The sequence below is a fragment of the Trachemys scripta genome, chromosome 9 (assembly GCF_013100865.1).
Source record: "Trachemys scripta elegans isolate TJP31775 chromosome 9, CAS_Tse_1.0, whole genome shotgun sequence".
Lineage (NCBI taxonomy): Eukaryota > Metazoa > Chordata > Testudines > Emydidae > Trachemys > Trachemys scripta.
This window is the reverse complement of record NC_048306.1, coordinates 90,125,714-90,145,848: the sequence shown is the minus strand read 5'-3', so window position 1 is coordinate 90,145,848 and position 20,135 is coordinate 90,125,714. Positions and strand designations below refer to the sequence as shown.

Sequence of the window (20,135 nt, the reverse complement as noted above, 5' to 3'; positions counted from 1 at the left end):
GGTCCGGGGGGGCTCTGCATTTTAATTTAATTTTAAATGAAGCTTCTTAAACATTTTAAAAACCTTATTTACTTTACATACAACAATAGTTTAGTTATATATTATAGACTTATAGAAAAAGACCTTCTAAAATATTAAAATGTATCACTAGCACGCGAAACCTTAAATCCGAGTGAATAAATGAAAACTCGGCACACCACTTCTGAAAGGTTGACGACCCCTGATCTAGAGCAAGGGGGTTTTGTGTGCTATTGCCACACTGTAGAATACACACTACATTTAGTATTAGTATTAAATGGACCTATCATCTAGTTTAGGATTCCATTTACTGTGATGTATCATTCTGGTTTTTGATTCTACATCTGTAGCTGTAACTTCACTTGTATTTGCTCTAAAATGAATTTCATGCTTAGCTTGTTTTTCTTAATTAAGCTTTCTTTAGCAGTCTCTAATATGTATATTATTAAAACTCATTAAGTCCTATTCATGCTTGCCTGTCACTTTTGACTTCACGTTCGTAAACTGAAGTGCTCTGTTGCTTTATAAAGGAAGAAAACTAAATAATAAATATGAGAACTTGAACGTTTTATGAGTGTCAATATGAGAAAGTGGCTGCAAGGCCCATAAGGTTTCACACAAAAAAACATTACAGCTAAAGCTAACTCGCTGACACATCTCTGATCTATAAAGTCTGCAGTAATGGCAGCAGTAAAGTCTGTTGTGCCACAGACTGGAGATTTTTCTCCCACATGAAATAGACATAGCAGAGACTATCTTTGCTGTTGTAAAAAAAATTAAAATAAAAAGTCTCAAAAGCTTAGTGTAGAATACTGTTAAATGTCTGCAGTGATTTACTCTTTCCATCTGACTTCATGTTTAGCTCCTGTTACTCAGCTGGCTGTCCTGTTTTCCTTGTCCTTTGCTACCTGGGAGAAGAAAGATACCTAATTAGGTTACAGCAACCTAGTCTCAGGTCTCCTTATGATCATGTTGGCCATGATTCCTACAATAAGAAATACATTGAAACCAGGATGCATCAGTTCTCTTGATACAACAATTTCAGGACCTTATTCTCCTCTTACACCAGGCGTAAAACAGGAGTAACTCCACTGACTTCAGTGAAGTTATATTGCTGGGATCAAGAACTAAAAACATTTGTTTTGTTTTATATTGTACTATTCCTCTTAAATGTGATTGTTATGGAGTTACACACTATTACTAATATGTGGATTAATCCTATGGGAAAATGACATTTTCCTCTTTCAATTAAACAAATAAGTTTAAAAAAAAAGCATCTATCATTAAAAAATGACTGGAATTCAACTCCTGCAGCTTTCCATATAACCAAGCATGTAAATATTGAGCAATTCTTTTCTAAATCACTTAAACGGACAATTCAAGTACAAAGTGCAATGCCAACCTGTTTCCCTCATTAACTCATTACAACCAGTTCAACAAGTATGCTAATGCCATCTTTACAGAGGTCCATTTTGGAACATTTTTTTTTTTTTTTTTTTAGTATTTCCTAAAAACACACAACTTCTGCCCTTTACATTCATTGTTCAATTAAAAAAACCCACAAAACAAAAACACACAGTTAACTTGAATCTTGCCTCTGCCAACAAACTGTGTCCCCCTGCACCACTTCTGTGGTTTTAAATCACACGTTACCAATTTTAAAGATGGCTTTTCTTCCCTCTTTCTGTGAGAAACACCCAAGCAAACACGAATGGAAACTAACTAACAGATTCAGTAGCTACACTGAAACTGACTATACAAAAAGCATTATATACACACACAAAGTAAAGAAACTTTAAAAGCGGGTAGGGTAATTCTCTAAACACTTTCATTCATAGTAACCTAACCTTTTACTTGTAACAACAGTGGCAAAAAATGTTTAGACATAAGTATGAGGCCAGATCCCCAACCAGTGTGAATTGTTCTGGGTCCATTTTCATGGAGAATCCACCCCATGATTTTTATGTAGTCAGTGTCTCTTTACATAAAAACTGATTTATTATAGAAGGTGCACAGAAAAACAAAGCAAACCTAAGCAAATACGCCCATTACATGTCTGCATGAAACGTGACACACAGCATAGCCATTAATCAACTGATAATTATGAAAAGCAAAGTCTGTTGGAAAACATGTGGGTTTTCAGAAGCAGGTGTAAATACAAAGCTGAGTCACTAAGAAGTCAGCAGGATTCTCACCTGTAATACCAATAGCGATTGTGGGGAATTTAATGCCATCGCTTGTCACTAAAATTACAGGATGTGCTTTCAACGTGCAATGCTTCCTAAAGTTTTCCCAACTAGCTCCCTCTTTCACCATCTACTAACTTTCTCTCTCCCTTTGATACAAGCTCTTCTGCAACAAATACCAATGCATCACAGTTAAAATGCATGTTCCCTTTATATGTTTAGCATTTCTTCACAATATACATAAATGTAATATATTGATGTAAAAATACAAAAACATTTAATCTTCAATCAACATCTGAAGCTTAAACATTTTTGTCTTTTGACTATCTGCTACCCCTACAATTATAGGGATTTTTAGGATACTAGTAAGTAATGGACATAGTACTATATACCAGAACAGATTGTATTGCAATTATTCCTGCACGTACATTTTAAAAATATCTTCTGCAACACTTTCTAATGAGCATCTGGCAATGTGTGGCCTTTTCATTACCCACTTTCAGAGAATGACTGTATTATGTTCATCATCCTTTTTCAGTATTTAATTTTTAAATAGTTTCCTTCCGTGTGATTAAAAAACCCACAAATACAGCAACAAACAAGTGATTCAAAGCAGGCCGGAGATCTACAATACAGATCTACATATCTATTAGTAGAGAATATCTCTATTAATAAAGAAAGGGATGTCTACAAACTAAATTCATCTCTCAGCTGCTGCTGCTTCCCTCTTCCCCCCACTTCACTCTAACAATAGTCTAGTGTGTGCTTATGTATGAGTCAGTGGTTATGAAATATGCAAATTGATAAAAATAAAATTAGCACCATCCCCAAGTCTTCCATCCACTTTCAAATGAATTTATCAAGTTCCTACTCTATCCTGCTCTTTAAGTCACCCTCCTCAACAGACTGCTCCACCTCCAGCCATATAATCCTGAGCATGCCCACTTGGTTAAGAGTGTTAACAGCCAGAATATTCTCTTTTTTACAAGGATGGGTAAAAATGTCCCAAATCAGTTTCAGCCCAAGCTTCTTGTTCATTTCCACGTAACAGTATTGTCATAAGCAGCCTGTATTGCCTTCACTGGCTTCCTTATGTCACCCAAAAGGGAGATGTTCCACCAAACGCTGCTTCTCAGCACACTTAGCATGATTATGTTCAGGATGATCCTTCCTTCCAGTCACATTCTGCATGACATATCACAGAATAAGAGAATGCCTTTTTCCCTTCAAATGTATCTACATTTCCCTCATCCTTTACTGCAAAAAAAGCCATTAATTTAGAACATTACTTCAGTCTATGGCTTTCCTCTAAGAAAGCTGGTGACATTCATCAAAGGTAGCTAAGGTGAGAAAAGAGTAAACTTTATATCAGGGGAATACTCTGGAGAAAAAAAAAGTTACAAGGCCAACATTTTCAAAGGTGACTAACTCTAGGCTCCTAAATCCACATATAAAAAGAAATGGATTGATTTTTTCAGAGGTGCTGAACCCACACAAATTTCACAAAAGCAGCCCACTTTAAATATGAATCTAGGAGCTCAACTTTAGCTACCCAGATGTTAATATTATGGCCCATGTTTTTAGGTGTACATGTGCTTCATGCATGTGAATAAGGTAAAAGGCCATCTTGCACCATTTAGAAGGCTTGTGCTATTTCATGAGTATCCTTTATTTGAATTAAGCACCAAGAAAAGAGGAAAAGGAAGTCTGAAGTGCTCAGTGTTCCTTGTTAACCAATAATTAATGTCTAAATACACTGAAATGCTCTACTGTAAAACAAAACAAAAAAACAACAAGCAACCAGCAGTTTAGAGTTCCCTGGAAATTTATTTTCAGTATGTTCACAACTAAATGCTTTCTAATGTGAATCACCTGTCCATACTTACTGGTACAGGCAGGTACCTCAAATGCATCTGTATAAATGCAAATATCTTCAGTGCAAGGCACTGCCTGAAAAATGTTTGCTGAAATAACTTGCTTGAGTTCACACGACAGGGAGCAGTTTAATTTCAAATTCATGAGACATTTAAGTGTGCTAAAAACATGGTATTTGCTATTTATTGCAAGGTGTGTCCATTTTATGTGAATGCATGTTAATGCCACAGTTCTTAAAACTAAAAAACAAACCAATTTAAAAAAAATCAAACTAAAAATATAACCCCTAAAAAAGGTCACTAGATTGAGAAGGGGGAAATGGTTTCTTCTGATCATGGTACCTGCTGGAAGAATGCCACAGTTTACTCAACCTGCGTTTTGTTTAAATAAAACAATGATTCTAATTTAATTGCTTTGGAACCATATGCACCCTCAAAATGATTTGAGATAAACACCCTGTCTCCTGATTCCAAGGTAACTTCTAGCTTTACTGAGAAGACCATTAATATTAAGTAATCTGACTGATTAATTTTCATTAAACCTGCTGAAAATTGATTTTTCTTCAGCAAATCAAGATAAGGCTCTAGTGCATTGTCCAGGGGAAGAGAAAGAGGAAGAAGGAGTCCTGAACACCCAGGATTCAGATGCAAGAAGATGTCTGAAGGGGAAAAAAAATCATCCTTCCATCAGGCACGGCAGCCTAGCAGGAGGCACTGTATTGTCCTGATGCATCAGAAATGCAACTCGGGGCTGCACGATGCACACAACAGTTCAGTGCATGGGCAAAAATCAAGCTGGAACATCTACTTATTTAAAGAGGGAGGGGGCAATAAAGTTAGCGCTGGCTGCATTAGGGAGAGCAATGCGTGCGATTGCAAAGGAGAGGATCCAAATATAGCGAGTACCCTATTTCTAGGTGATACGGCGCTGCCTTCTGTGCGTCTCTCTCTGTCTGTACGCGGCCAAATCCCCCTGCAAAGATTTCCCCAAGCAGCAGCAGGGCAACCACTGGGGCGATCCCTGCATCCGGCTCCCTTCCAGGCATCGAGGCTTGCTCTTGTAAGTTACACAGGCAAGAAATCTACCAGATAGGAATCAACCCCAAGCCCTGTCTTCCAGGCGAAGTTGCAGAAGCTAAAATGCCATTCTCTTTGCACACACGCACGAATGTTTTGTAAGTCGGGGGAGAGGCAAACACTGACCGTTTGGCAGCTGTGCAAAATGCCTATGAACTCACTATCCCTGCACCCCAAGCAAAGAAGCCCCTGATTGCATCCCCTTCTTATTGTAGCAGTAACAGATCCGCCCTCGCCCACCCCAATAACAGAAACAGAGATTTAACCCCTCATCAAACACTCACACAGACAGACAAGGGCACCACATTGATTCCCCCGCCCGCCCCCCCAAAATCCAAGGGGTCAGTTTCTATCACACCGCACTGCAAACACCACAACGTTGAAAAGCAGCAAAGTATTTACCAGTTCACAGTGGCTTTTTGCAATCACAGCTAAACCTGTAATTCACTGGATTCGAGTCGTTATCCCTTTTTAAAGCCGCTGTAACCCCCAGGTTTTTAAATCATCCCCCGGACACTTCCACATTGTATCGATTTATATATTTTTTTTCCCCTCGCCCAAGATTGGGGCGAAAAAATTCCCATCCGGAATTCATCATCCTATGTAGCAAGCCACCTCCATTTAAATCCGACCATCAGGCAAGAAATAGAAATGATCAAACGTTACTTCTTTTCAGCTGCAATCAGATAATCCTACTAATCCAATAGATTTATCTCGATCTGAAATTGCCCTCCAGATGAATCCCCTTTGCTTGATGTCCAGTTGTGTGATTTCAGAGCACTGTTGGGTGACTGAAGGAGGTTGTGTGTGTGTTTCTTTTCTTTTCTTTTTTTTTAAAAAAAATCTTTTTTGGATCCTGGATGCACTGCTCGCTAAAAAAAATGCCGAGAACCTTGGTTTTCCCCTATTATAGGTTTCAACTCCAAATTGCTGTTGGATGAAAAATAGTACAAAGATACCCCTAGTGGTCAACAGCTGAATGGCACGAGATCTTACTCTAAAAGACAGCCATCTGCTTACATAAGTTCAATTTTAGGAGGCTGTTCAGCCTTCTTAATTAACCATGTCTCTGGACAGTGAATAACTTTAATAGTGCAAAGGCTACACAATAAACGACTCGATTTTTAAACTTTTTTAAGTTTAAAAAGCTGTATTGGATTTTTACAAAGTATTCATTCAAAGGAAAAAAATTCTGCACATGCTTGTAATATATATATATATCTTTTGCATATATATAAGAATATTATTTCATGCAAACAAATTTAGGTATACATCACTTAATTTCACGTGTGTATACATTCACACACAAATGTATGAATTTATGCAGCTATAAGTTACATCTAAAAGAAAAAGTCTGCACAATATACATATTGTGTATATACAAAATACTATTTCATATAAACATACATTGGTATGAAATAATAGCTATTCATACCCATTTTACTTGAAAAAATCACTACCAGGACTTCATATATTTGTGACTATTTCCCTTCCGTTGTTTTTTAAACCTTTTTTTTTAGCTTTTTGTTACTTTTTAAAATTGATTTTTGCCTACTTTGCATATTTAAATTCAGACATATGCTTCCCTCCTATTGAAATATCATTTTTGCTACTGAGGTCACAGCAGGAGAATGAAAGGTGGCAATTCAGGATGGATGAGTAGGACCAATGGGGGAAGTGACCCTTTGAATTCTGAAATGCCAACATATTAAAACATTAACCAGAAACACATGCTCAGAAGCTCGCAAGCATCCTGAGTTAAGCCTGTTTCAGAGAAGTCATTAACATCTCATGTTCTGTTAGCAGAGGCTCTCCCTTCTCTCTAACACTAAAAATTATAGATTTTTAACAAATGTCTCATTTTAAAATATTGACATTAATCAAGCACAGCCTACACGTTCAAGATTCCAGTGTGCCTATAGCTTCAGGCAAGGTCTAAAGGTGCCCATAAATTTGATAAGCTTTTATTCTCCTTACCTGCACACAGCCCCCCCAGAATTCAGTGGTGGATCTAATCTATATGTCTATGGCAAGGATGAGAGCATATGGTGGCAGTGCACTGTGAATTCTGTGGTATTTCTGCAGCACTGAAACCATTTTAACCTGTATGGATTTAACCTAGTATGCACCAGTTTCAAGAATTCAGTTTCAAAGTCCCATGGCCCTAGAAGCACTCACAAACTGTGTAATTTAACTCTTTCACTACAGTTGAAAACACAGGTGTTGCAGAATTGGCAGAGAAAAGCACATCACATATTGCCCTGACTGTGCAACAAGATTTCTGTTACATTCTTCCCAATGAGGCACTGGGGGAAAAAAGTTTAAAACCCAGAAATAGATTCTGTAAACAAAGTTATGATAATTTATGACTATCAGCCAATCACATGCCACCAATTTGACCAAGGCCTGGATTTTTACAGGTATTTAGGAGTTGCTCTGTTCAATCCTGCGACAGCTGATTTAGGCCTTGGCTACACTTACCCGCTAGTTCGACAGCTGGAAATCGAACTTCTGGGTTCGACTTATCGCGTCTAGTCTGGACGCGATAAGTCGAACCCGGAAGTGCTCGCCGTCGACTGCGGTACTCCAGCTCGCCGAGAGGAGTACCGCGGAGTCGACGGGGGAGCCTGCCTGCCGCGTGTGGACCAAGGTAAGTTCGAACTAATTCGAACTAAGGTACTTCGAACTTCAGCTACGTTATTCACGTAGCTGAAGTTGCGTACCTTAGTTCGAATTAGGGGGGTAGTGTAGACCTGGCCTTAGAAGCCTAAATCACATTTTCAAAAATGACCCAGGCGCTTTGGTGACTTTCAATGAGACTTAGGCCTTTTGAAAATGAAATGTAGGCCCCTAAATCAGTTAGGTATTGCAACTTTAAAATATGGGCCTAAAGCACCAAACAACCAGGAGCCAAAACACTATTATTATGGAAGGTGAAAAAAAAAAGAAGCCAGTCTCTAATTGTTACTTTTAATATTTCTAGATTTTAACAAAATTGTTTAAAAATAGATATAGGAAAAACTGAAGATACCCAACTGGGTTCCCATAGGTACCCACCAAACACCAGCCTATTTACTCTGGTCTCCCCCATGACATCTGTATAGTATTGAGTAAAAGTAGACAAAAGACCAGATATCATGGGGGATACCAGCTTTCACAGTCCTTGCCGTGTTTTTCATGGCCATGAATTTGATAGGACCCTACCCATACACCTTGAACTCCCTCTCCGATCCACTTGGACATGTCTTCACCCTCTCTTCCTTCAAGTCTTTCCTCCTTCACGAAGGCCTATAAATCCTAAATTACTTGAACCCTTCTCAAGATGAGGCATTAACTAGCTTAATTTATTGACCAAAAATGTCCAGAAAAAATAATCTCCATTCAAAACCTGCAGAATTACAAGTCACATATTTAACCATTCACCACTGCAGAGATCAAAAGCTTTCCACTGCTTCCCTTCTCCCTCCATGGGCTGCATATGATCTAAATTAATGTGTACTTCTGGGGAGTTATATTCTCTGTAAGGTATTACTAGCAGATTACACAAGATCATGTTTTTACAGCAGCAAATCTAAGGAATTAAAAACTTCACAGCACACACAAAGTCCTGGGAAAGATGGCAATATAGCCGTTACTTTTAACTTTACACTTAGGTGTGTGCAGAAACCCCTGACAGTCTTTTATTCATTCAAAGCTTGTTTTGTCTCTTTTATTTTAGGTACTATCGTTTAGCCCTCCAACCCATATTCAGTTTTTTGATTGATTTTTCAGAACTTTTGCCTGCATTGGTAGTATGTAACACCAAAATATTATTGAAGGGCAATTTTAAAATCCATATGAATGATGTATATGATCAATTGACTATTGAACTTTGTATATATTAGTACATGTACATTGGTAAGAGTAAGAAATCATTGACATAACGTAATTCATTCACTTGCTTTGTGTTTATCTGAAATTACTTAGTATCATTACTTTTTTTCCCCTTTCTTTTTCACCTCTAATATCTTTTACACCTAAAATTTTTCCTTCTACTGATCAGTCTCACAGATGGATGTTCAGTCTAACTGGAAGTTTGATTTCCATTAATTCCAGTGGGGTTTGTATCAGTTACTAAATTAAGGGCTTGTCTACATATGAAAATTAATCTGGAATAAGGTAGTAAATTTAAAGCAGATTAACTCTTCCTGATTAACTCCATGTGTGGATGCTTTCTCTTCCTGAATAAGGATGCATTATTCTGAATTAGCTTAATCCATGAAGCACTTTTATTCCAGAATAGGAACATTCACACATGGAGCTAATCAGCCTGGTCTACACTAGGAGGTTATGTGGAATTTAGCAGCGTTAACTCAAATTAACTCTGCACCCGTCCACACAACAAAGCTATTTATTTCGACATAGAGGTCTCTTTAAATCGATTTCTGTACTCCTCCCCGACGAGGGTAGTAGCGCTAAATTCGACATGGCCATGTCGAATTAGGGTAGGTGTGGATGTAATTTGACGCTAATAGCTCCAGGAGCTATCCCACAGTGCACCACTCCGTTGACGCTCTGGACAGCTGTCCAAGCTTGGATGTTCTGACCAGCCACACAGGAAAAGCCCCGGAAAAATTTGAATTCCTTTTCCTGTCTGGCCAGTTTGAATCTCATTTCCTGTTTGGACATCGTGGCGAGCTCAGCAGCACTGGCAACGATGCAGAGCTCTCCAGCAGAGGTGACAATGCAATCGCAGAATAGAAAGAGGGCCCCAGCATGGACCGATCGGGAAGTCTTGGATCTGATCACTGTGTGGAGCGATAAGTCCATGCTTTCGGAGCTGCGATCGAAAAAACGGAATGCGAAGATCTACGAGAAGATCTCCAAAGCCATGACGGAGAGAGGATACAGCTGGGATGCAACGCAGTGCCGCGTGAAAATTAAGGAGCTGAGACAAGGGTACCAGAAGACCAAAGAGTCAAATGGACACTCCAGATCCCAGCCCCAGACATGCCATTTCTACGAGGCACTGCATTCCATTCTAGGTGCGACCGCCACCACTACCCCACCACTGTCCGTGGACTCTGACGATGGGGTGTTGTCGACGGCCGCTTCTTCGGAGATGTTCGCGGAGGGGGAAGATGAGGAAGAAGATGAGGAGAACGAGGCAGTCGACAGCACTTTCAACGCTGATTTCCCCGACAACCAGGATTTCTTCATCACCCTCACGGAGATCCCCTACCAACCCTCCCAAGGCGGTAACCCAGACCGTGAATCAGGGGAAACATCAGTAGGTAAGTGTTTCAAACATTTATTTTGAACAGAATAGGAATGGTATCTTAACAATGGGTTTTTCATGATTAGTTTGCCCTAGGCGCTTTAGTTTCTAGTCCTTGCCAGTGCAGCTACTGGAAAAGTTTGTCAACATGTCCGGTTTTTCATTATTAGTTTGACCTAGGCGCTTTAGTTTTTAGTCCTTTCCAGTGCAGCTACTGGAAAATTCTGTCAATATGTCCGGGGATAGAGCAGAAATCCTCCTGGGACATCTCCACGAAGGTCTCCTGGAGATATTGTGAAAGCCTTTGCATCAGGTTCCTGGGGAGAGTGGCCTTATTGCGTCCTCCATGGTAGGAAACTTTTCCGCGCCAGGCTAGCAGCAAGTACTCCGGGATCATTGCCTCGCAAAGCATGGCAGCATACGGCCCTGGTTCTTGCTGGCATTCACGTAGCATGCGTTCTTTCTCTGTCTCCGAAATCCTCATCAGAGTGATATCACTCATGGTGACTTGCTTTGAATTAGGTGAATGTTAGTATTGGGACTGATTGCTTGTTCCTTTACATAACTGTAACCGGCGGTTTACAGCCAGGCGGTGGAGGCGGGACAGGGGTAGCATGCAGGGATCTTTCCCGGGGACAGCCACGAGGGGGGTGGGACAGGAGCAGAGTTCATGCTGGCCGGATTGCCGGCAGCAGGAACTGGCCAACGCTAGGAGCATTGCGTGGAATGTGAAAGGAGGGCACTGCTGTAAATTAAGCATTAAGCAGCCAAAAGTCTACGGCTTACCATGTCCACCTGCTAGCCTAATTCCGTTGTCCAGCCCCGCTTGTGTGATCTGTACAGCAAGACCCCAGGCACTCAATGGGAAGGCCGAAAATTCGACCTTGTACTGACTGCGCATGTGATAGGTGCTGTGCATGGTCTTGTTCACAGAGAAAGAATATATTAATTGTTCGCAAAACTATCTTTCTGAGGAATTCACTCCTTTTTTCCCATCCCACAGCTGAAAGTGTCTCCTGAGCTACCCCGGCATCCCCCTCCCAGAGGCTGGCGCAGATCAGGCGACGAAAGAGAAGGACACGGGACGAGATGTTCTCAGAACTGATGGGCTGCTCCCGAGCCGAGGCGGCACAGCAGACCCAGTGGAGGGAGAACATGTCGCAATACCAGCGATCACACAGCAAACGGGAGGACAGGTGGCGGCAGGAAGACCAGCAGGCGACTCAAATGCTGCTTGGACTAATGAGGGAGCAAATGGACACGCTCTGGCACCTTGCAGATGTTCTGCAGGACCAGAGGCAGGAGGACAGAGCCCCGCTGCATTCTCTCTCTAACCGCCCTCCCCCGCCACAAAGTCCCATCCCCCCTCACCCAAAGTCCCAAGAAGGAGGGGCAGCAGGGGCTGTGAAAACAGTCACTCCACCGCTGCAGACTGCTCAAGTAACAGAAGGCTCTCATTCCCAAAGATTTGATAAGTCCTTTCGTTCACTCCAAAAGCACCTCACCCAAGCCCCCGTCCCAGTTTCATCCCCTAACTGTGTAGTTGTTAATAAAAAATATGTTTCTGTTAATTACTGTTTCCGTCATGTTCTTTTAGAAGAGAGTGTGTTTGAAGGGGGGGAAGGGGGTTGGTAATTGGAAAGGACAGTCACCTTTACCAGGGTACAGACACGGGGGCAGGTTCAGCAGAAGGTCACATACACATTGCAGTCACTAGGCACCCTGGTCAGTCTGGGAGGTGGTTTTCATGTTCTGTGCGAGGGGACTATGTGAGTTTTTGGCGGGGGAGGGCGGTTACAGATCTTATGCAGCGGTCCTTAGCCTGGATGACAGAGCCACGCAGCAGGGGATCTGTAACCGCCCTCCCCCGCCACAAAGTCACATAGCCCCCACACACAGAGTCCCGAAAAGGAGGTGTCAGGCTCCGTTGAAACAACCAGTCCACCACTGCGGACCGCTCTAGGAGCAGGAGCCTGTCATTTCTCGAGTTTAGAAGTGTCTTTTCCATCACTACACCCGCTCCCCACCACAGTCTGCGTCCCAGTTTCAACACTTTACCACGAAATCCTTAATAAAGAAAACGGTGTAACAAAGTTTCATTTATTTTATTTTTAAAGGTGTGTTGGAAGGCGGGGAAAGGGGTTGGTAACTGGAGAGCATAGTCAACATTAACTGGGTAAAGAAACGGGGGCAGGTTCAGCTTCTGTTTAAACAAACTTAATAGTCACAGGTTACCCTGCTCACTCTGGAACCTAGCTTTCAAAGCTTCCCGGATGCACAGCGCGTCCCGCTGGGCTCTTCTAATCGCCCAGCTGCCAGGTGATTTGCCTCAACCTCCCACCCAGCCATAAACATCTCCCCCTTGCTCTCACAGAGATTGTGGAGCACACAGCAAGCTGCAATAACAATGGGGATATTGGTTTTGCTGAGATCACAGCGAGTCAGTAAGCTTCTCCATCTCCCCTTCAGACATCCAAAAGCACACTTCACCACCATTCTGCACTTGCTCAGACGGTAGTTGAAGAGTTCTTTTTCACTGTCCAGGGCACCTGTATAGGGCTTCATGAGCCAGGGCATTAGCAGGCAGGCTGGGTCCCTGAGGATGACTATAGGTATCTCCACATCCCCAACAGTTATTTTGTGGTCCAGGAAGTAAATACCTTCCTGCAGCCATCTAAACAGACCAGAGTTCCTGAAAACGCGAGCATCATGAACCTTGCCCGGCCATCCGACGTTGATGTTGGTAAAACGTCCCCTATGGTCCACCAGTGCTTGCAGCACCATTTAAAAGTAGTCCTTTCGGTTAATGTACTGGCTGGCCTGGTGTGCCGGTCCCAGGATAGGGATGTGAGTTCCATCTATAGCCCCACCGCAGTTTGGGAATCCCATCGCAGCGAAGCCATCTATGATCACCTGCACCTTTCCCAGGGTCACTACCTTTGAGAGCAGTAGCTCAATGATTGAGTTGGCTACTTGAATCACAGCAATCCCCACGGTAGATTTGCCCACTCCAAAGTGATTCGCGACTGACCGGTAGCTGTCTGGCGTTGCAAGCTTCCAGAGGGCTATGGCCACTCGCTTCTGGACAGCCAGGGCTGCTCACATCCGGGTGTCCTTGTGCTTCAGGGCAGGGGACAGCAACTCACAAAGTTCCAGGAAAGTTCCCTTACGCATCCGAAAGTTTCGCAGCCACTGTGATTCATCCCAGACCTGCAGCACTATGTGGTCCCTCCAGTCCGTGCTTGTTTCCCGGGCCCAGAATCGCCGTTCCACAGCATCAACATGACCCATTGCCACCATGATGTCCAAGGCGCAGGGTCCCGTGCTTTGTGAGAGGTCTGTGCTCCTCTCAGACTTCATGTCCTCACCGCGCTGCCGTAGCCTCCTCGCCCAATTTCTCAGCATCTGCCTCTGAAAAAGGTGGATGATAAGGTGCAAGGTGTTGACAACGGCCATAACTGCAGCGATGATCGCAGCACGCTCCATGCTCTCAGTGCTGTGGCGTCCGCACTGTCAATCACCAGAAAAGTGCGCGAACTGATTGCCCGCCGGTGCTTTCACAGAGGGAGGGCGGGAGTGACAGTTGAATGACGACAGTTACCCAAAACCACCCTCGACACATTTTTTTCCCAGCAGGCATTGGAAGCTCGACCCAGAATTCCAATGGGCAGCGGGGACTGCAGGAACTGTGGGATAGCTGCCCACAGTGCACCGCTTCCAATGTCGACGCTTGCCTCATTAGTGTGGACTCACAAAGTTGAATTACTGTCCTTAGTGAGGATACACACGTTCGACTTTGTAATACTGGTTCCACAAATTCGCTTTAAGTAAAATTGAACTACTCTCGTAGTGTAGACATACCCTTAATCAGGCATAGCTATTCTGGAACAAATCTCTGTGCAGACAAACTCTAAACTATTTTGTCCCTATTTCTGATCTGACTGGTGTTTGAGGAAATAGATACAACTGCAAATGTTTATAATAGAAATTCATGTATTAATCAGGAGAAAATAGCTCCCTTGATTAGGAGCATTCCAAGTTATCAGCTTTGTTACATTCCTACTGTAAGGCATGGAGTTTAAAATAGAAGTTGAGAGCAACTGGTTTATAGGTCTTCTTGGCATCTTGGAACTTCAAGATAATAAGGCATTCGTATATCCAAAGATTCTGGCTGCTTCAAAGGCAATTTATTACTCAGATTATTTTTACAGGAGAGAAACATCCCATGCAACATCAATAAGCTTCTTAATCAGGAAAGACCAGTTAAGCACTTGGCTTGTACTGACTTCCAGGTAGAATGCCCACATTGTTCTGTTAAGCTTCCTAGATATGTCCTAAGATTCCATTGCTTCTGGATGATAATAGGTGATGGCAGCACAATGGACAACTTGGAGGAACATCAGTGAAAATATAAAGATTATTTTTATGCCAGCTGTAGCAGTGTTTAATGTTTTGAAGGTATTTTTGAATAAAGAGATGTTTTAGTTTTCTGATCTCTTGTTGCATCCAGTGGGGCTCTTTGCATTTTTCATTGCAGACATAAAATATGTCCTCTTCAGTTATCCTTCTCAGATTTCATGGAGCTAAAGCCCTACACTTAGCTCAGTTACATCTTCTCATGACCTAGTTCCAATCTGGTGGGTAAAAGAATGCCTGCCTATTTTTGATCCAATTCTCCTGTAAATTATGAAGCTCTCTTTTTCATTCTGAAATTTATGTAAAAAAAAAAAAAAAAAAAACGACCACATTAATTCTTTAGAAAAAGCATCTGTTTCCACTTGCAGGTAATTTGTCTAGCTATCCAGTTTGGGGTTTTTGAACATAGAGGGTCAAACTTAGCCCTAATGTAAGTGAATCCAACTTCTAATGAATATGGTCCATAGTTTTTAACTAAACTGCTGGAAAAACATGATTATAGAAATCAAAAAAACGTTGGGCTAGGAGGGACCTCAAGAGGTCGTTGAGCCCAGCTCCTTACACTGAGGCAGGAGCAACTAAACTCGACTGTCCCTGATGGATGTTTATCTAACCTGTTCTTAAAAATCTCCAAAGACGAGGATTCCACAACCTTCCTTTGAAGCCTATTCCAGTGCTTAACTATCCTTATAGTTAGAAAGTGTTTCCTAACATGTAACCTAAATCTCCCTTGATTCAGATTAAGCCAATTACTTCTTGTCCTATCTTCAGTGGACACGGACAACAGTTATAATCCGTCCTATTTATAATAGCCCTTAACATATCTGGAGACTTATTAGCCTTCTACTTCAAGACTAAACATACCCAGTTTTTTCAATCATTCCTCATAGGTCAGGTTTTCTAAACCTTTTATCATTTTGAAGCTCTCCTCTGGACTGTCTCTGGTTTGTCCACATCTTTCCTAAAGTGTGGTGCCTAGAACTGGACCCTCTACTCCAGCTGAGGCTTCCCCAAAGCCGATTAGCATGAGACTATTACCTCCCATGTCTTACATATGATGTTTCTGTTAATACACCCAACCTTTTTAGCAACTGCATCATATTTTTGATTCATATTCAATTTGTGATTCACTATAATCTCCAGATCTTTTTCTGCAGTACTAATGCCTAGCCAGTTATTCCCCATTTTGTAGATTTGCATTTGATTCTTTTTTTCTTTCCTAAGTGTAGTACTTTCCACTTATCTCTATTGAATTTCGTCTTGTTGATTTCAGACCAATTCTCCAATTTGTCAAGGTCATTTTGAATTCTAATCCTGTCCTCCAAAGTGCTTGCAACCTGTCCCAGCTGAGGGTGATCTGCAAATTTTATAAGCATACTCTCCACTCCATTATCCATGTAATTAATGAAAATATTGACTAGTACTGGACCCAGGAAAGACTCTTGCAGGACACCACTTGACACATCCCCCCAGTTTGACAGCAAACCATTGATAACTCTTTGAATATGGTCTTTCAACCACTGTTGCACCACTTCATAGTAATTTCATCTAGATCACACTTCCCAAATTTATATATGAGAATGTCATGTGTCAAAAGCCTAACTAATTTTAAGATATATCACATCTATCACATTATATTCATTGCATGCTTATCTGAAGGTATATACAGAAGTGATGTAGCTGATGATCCTGCCAAAGTTGGAAGATTGGAAACACCACTTGGAATGACAATAGTTGAGGATGTTAATGACTTATCAAGGGACCGTTAGCATAGATAAATGGTTGAAAGACAAAAGATTCTCTGATTGACATGAAAGCACCTCAGAAAATAACATCCACTACCACGAGAGTGCAGACAGGGCACACTACAAAAATGAAAATCAATAGAGATGGGACCAAGATATATCCACTGTGTCAAGAGTAGGCTTTAACACTTGCTTATGGAATGTATCATTGTAAGAAAAGTGAGGCTCTTTGTATTTGACAGCTTGGATTGTGCTCTTACAAAGGACCCTGTAAGAATGGCCAAATTCATTCTCCAATATCCTGGTTTGATATGGTTATCATGGGACAAAATAACAACGTTTTGTAGACATAACTATATTGAGACTGCCTAGCAAAAACATTTATATTGATTGCCTAATTGCAAAGATTTTGATCATCTATCTTCAGTAATTCGTTTAGACTTCTTGCAGCTTCCTACACTGTTAATCATAATATTCTTTTTTCTCAGCTGCAATTTAGTATAGGACTATCTGAATAGGATAGAAATAGGAAAGGATATTGCACAATCAGGTGGGGTTTAACCCTTTTGTTACCTGCTTTACTGTTAAACATAAAAATGAATTGAAAGAAGATCGGGGTCAAACACAACAAGGCATCTCAGTGCCGAAATTCAAAAGCGAAGATTTAAAGTATGGCTCTCTTCAGCTAAGCTCCAGAGAGGAAGAGAAAACTCTCTGGTTCGTCTTTTAGCTGTTTCCAGTTTCCTAGAGATCTTTCCTCCCTGCCTAACAACGAGCCTCATCTGCTATTCTTCACAGCATATCTCTCTGATAGTGAACCAGAAGGGAACGACTCAATCCCACAGCTGATTCAGCCCTGCTGGTCTAAAAATACTTGTTCTCCAGCCAGAAGGTGAGGGTTAACCTCTTTCCTGGCAACCTCTGGTTGGGATTCATACATACCATCACTTGGTGGGATTTATGCTCTACCATCACACACAGTTGTCTTCTGGGACACTGGCTTCTTAGCATGCACACCTTGCCATTGGGGTAATATTAGTCATCAGTATGATCTAGGTATCATTTTGATGTAAATATATTTAGCATTTCCATTTGATTAACAGTTATGGCCAATGGTTTGCATAAAGTTCAGGGTCAAATGGCAAAGACTTTTGTGAAGCTGAATCCAGTAAGAATCCAGTCAGAGTACTGCTTTATTGACCAGTCTAAAAGTGCCTGCAGGACATGACTTTCTATTTGGTGAATTTATTTAGGATAAAATTTATTTAGGATTTCAAACCGGTACCACCTCCAAGTTGTTACATTGTCTTGACAGGGACCTCAGTTCAACAAGACAGACATAGAAATGTTAACCACTTTAGTCATTTCTAGGATTCATCTACTGTAAATTGTTATTTTCAGCCCCTTTTTGGGTACTGTTAAGACACTGCAATTGATAAAGTAAGCTACTCCCAGTGTTCTTACTGGATCTTGATTATTAGATCATAACACACTAGTTTAGAAATCTCTACATTGTTTGCCAGTGACATTTTGCATTAATGTTAAAGTCCATGTCCATACTTACAGGGTTGCAAATACAGTTAGTTTAGAATAACTTTATTACTTGCTTTCTTCTTATGTTCCTATTCAAAGTTCCCAGTTGTTCTCTGAAGTCAGAGCCCACAAATTTCTTGGTTTGCTCTCATTATAATCTGGAAACATGGGGGGCTAGAGCTTTTAGTATTTATTATGCTTATGAAATCAGCTTCTTCTTTACACTGTGAAAGCCTAAGTGGTTCTAGTTTCTAAATCAAAATTAAAAACATACATGCTGGACGCTGGTTTTAACTGGATCTGAATTATAAAGCACACAGGGACTATCAGGGAAGAAGGCTGAACAAATGCACTAAGTTATTAAATTTAGTTCATATTCTTTCATTGCCTAGCCTAATAATGACATGGCAGCATGGACCAACTTCATCTCCGGTGTAAGTCTATGGAAGTCAATATAGTCTCAGCAGAGATTAATTTAGCCCCATGTGTTTGGTTGCTTTCTGATGTCTACATCAGTGGTCTCCAAAGTGGGGTGCGTGCAACCCAGTGGGTGCACAAGAGGATCCTTGGGGGTGTGCGGCAGGGAGTGCACGGCAGGGGGTGTGTTTGGTTTTTTTTTGCTTCGTCCGAGCAGCTTTTTATTTTATTTTTTTTGCTTTGGCAAAAACGGTAGAGCCGACGCGGTGCGTAATCAAACCACTAGTCTACATCATCAGTGACCTCTGCTGAAAAATCAAAATATAGGCAAGATTGACAATTTAGCACTTGAAAGCAAAAGAAGTCTTTTGCAGCTTTCTGCATGCTTCCATCAAAGGATGTTTTTCTCCTTTTTCTGAGCCTGTTCCCATAAGCCAGGAAGGCTTGAAATTTTGTGCATTGGGACTTGTGGAAATCTTGAGGATTGCATTGCACTGAAGAGGTATCTCAGATCCCTACTTCAATCAGTTAGTAATAATCTGATTTGGCAAATACAGTATTATTTTCCTTCCAACTTCTCTGGCCTTGATTGGCATCTGTTCGCCTCTAATTAGGATTACACCAATAACTCAATGACCCATGTCATTAGCCTGGCTGACATTATGGATACTGTCCAAAATGAATCAAACACTGCACAAATATTTTAAAATGTTAAAATACAGCAACAGATGTGTTCCCATTAACTAACAGCTAATGCAATTCATGTGAATTTATAATAACTTTAAAAAATCCACAAAGAATGTACTGAATGCATAAAAATCATTTTAAATGGTAATAAATCACTTCAGTCTATTTATTTGATCTGCATTTATGTCTGGAATTCAATTCTTCAAGTGCAGCACAATTGGAAGCATCTAGGGCACTAAACTAGGAGTTAAGGGACCTGTATTCTATTCCTAGCTTTGCCACTGACCTGCTGTGTGATCTTGGGCATGTCATTTCACCTCCCTTACCTCCTGTCTGGTCTACTGAGATTGCAAACTCTTCAGGGCAGGAACTGTCTCTCATTACGGGGTGAAATCTCGACCCAACTGAAATCACTGAGAGTTTTGCCATTGACTTCAGTGGGGCCAGGATTTCAGGCTATAAGTTTGTACAGTGCCTAGCGCAATGGGGCCTTTGGGTGCTACTGTCATAATAATGAACTATAGGAAAAGGCTATATACAAGAAATATTTTCTGTGTTCTTGAAACATGAATCTGCCCGGCCTTGTTGATGTGAGGATTAAGTAGTAATATCCTTAGTGTGTTTTGAAGTCTGGAAGGTTTTGTAGCAGTGCAAAGTGCTATTATACTAGTGATCACCCCAAATAACATTCATTCATTTGTCAGTATAAGGGCTTAAATTTTCTGTAAACTACAGCCACTACAGGGTGACAAATCCCACCTACTTAAGCAGATCTGGCATGCAGCCCTGTAGAGGGCAGCAGTACACAGACACCGCAGGACACTGGATAAGAATTTCAGAAGTGATTTATGGTCCTAACCAAAGACACCTTACAGGGACCTGATTTTCAAGGGTGAGTGCTCAAGATTTTTGAAAAACAAGTTCC

General features: G+C 41.2%; 1 protein-coding gene across 7 annotated transcripts in view; it reads right to left on the bottom strand.

The window, feature by feature from the left end:
* NLGN1 (neuroligin 1) overlaps positions 1 to 20,135 on the bottom strand; it is a 578,187-nt gene that overhangs the window by 445,600 nt on the left and 112,452 nt on the right. For 5 of the 7 annotated variants that reach the window (XM_034780937.1, XM_034780941.1, XM_034780942.1 and 2 more), the window contains exon 1: positions 5,558 to 6,084. The exons of 1 other annotated variant lie outside the window; for it this stretch is intronic. The gene's annotated coding sequence lies outside the window, so the exon portion shown is untranslated. Of the gene's footprint in view, positions 1 to 5,557; positions 6,085 to 20,135 lie in introns of those variants that run through there. One more of the 7 variants, XM_034780939.1, reaches the window with a different exon arrangement.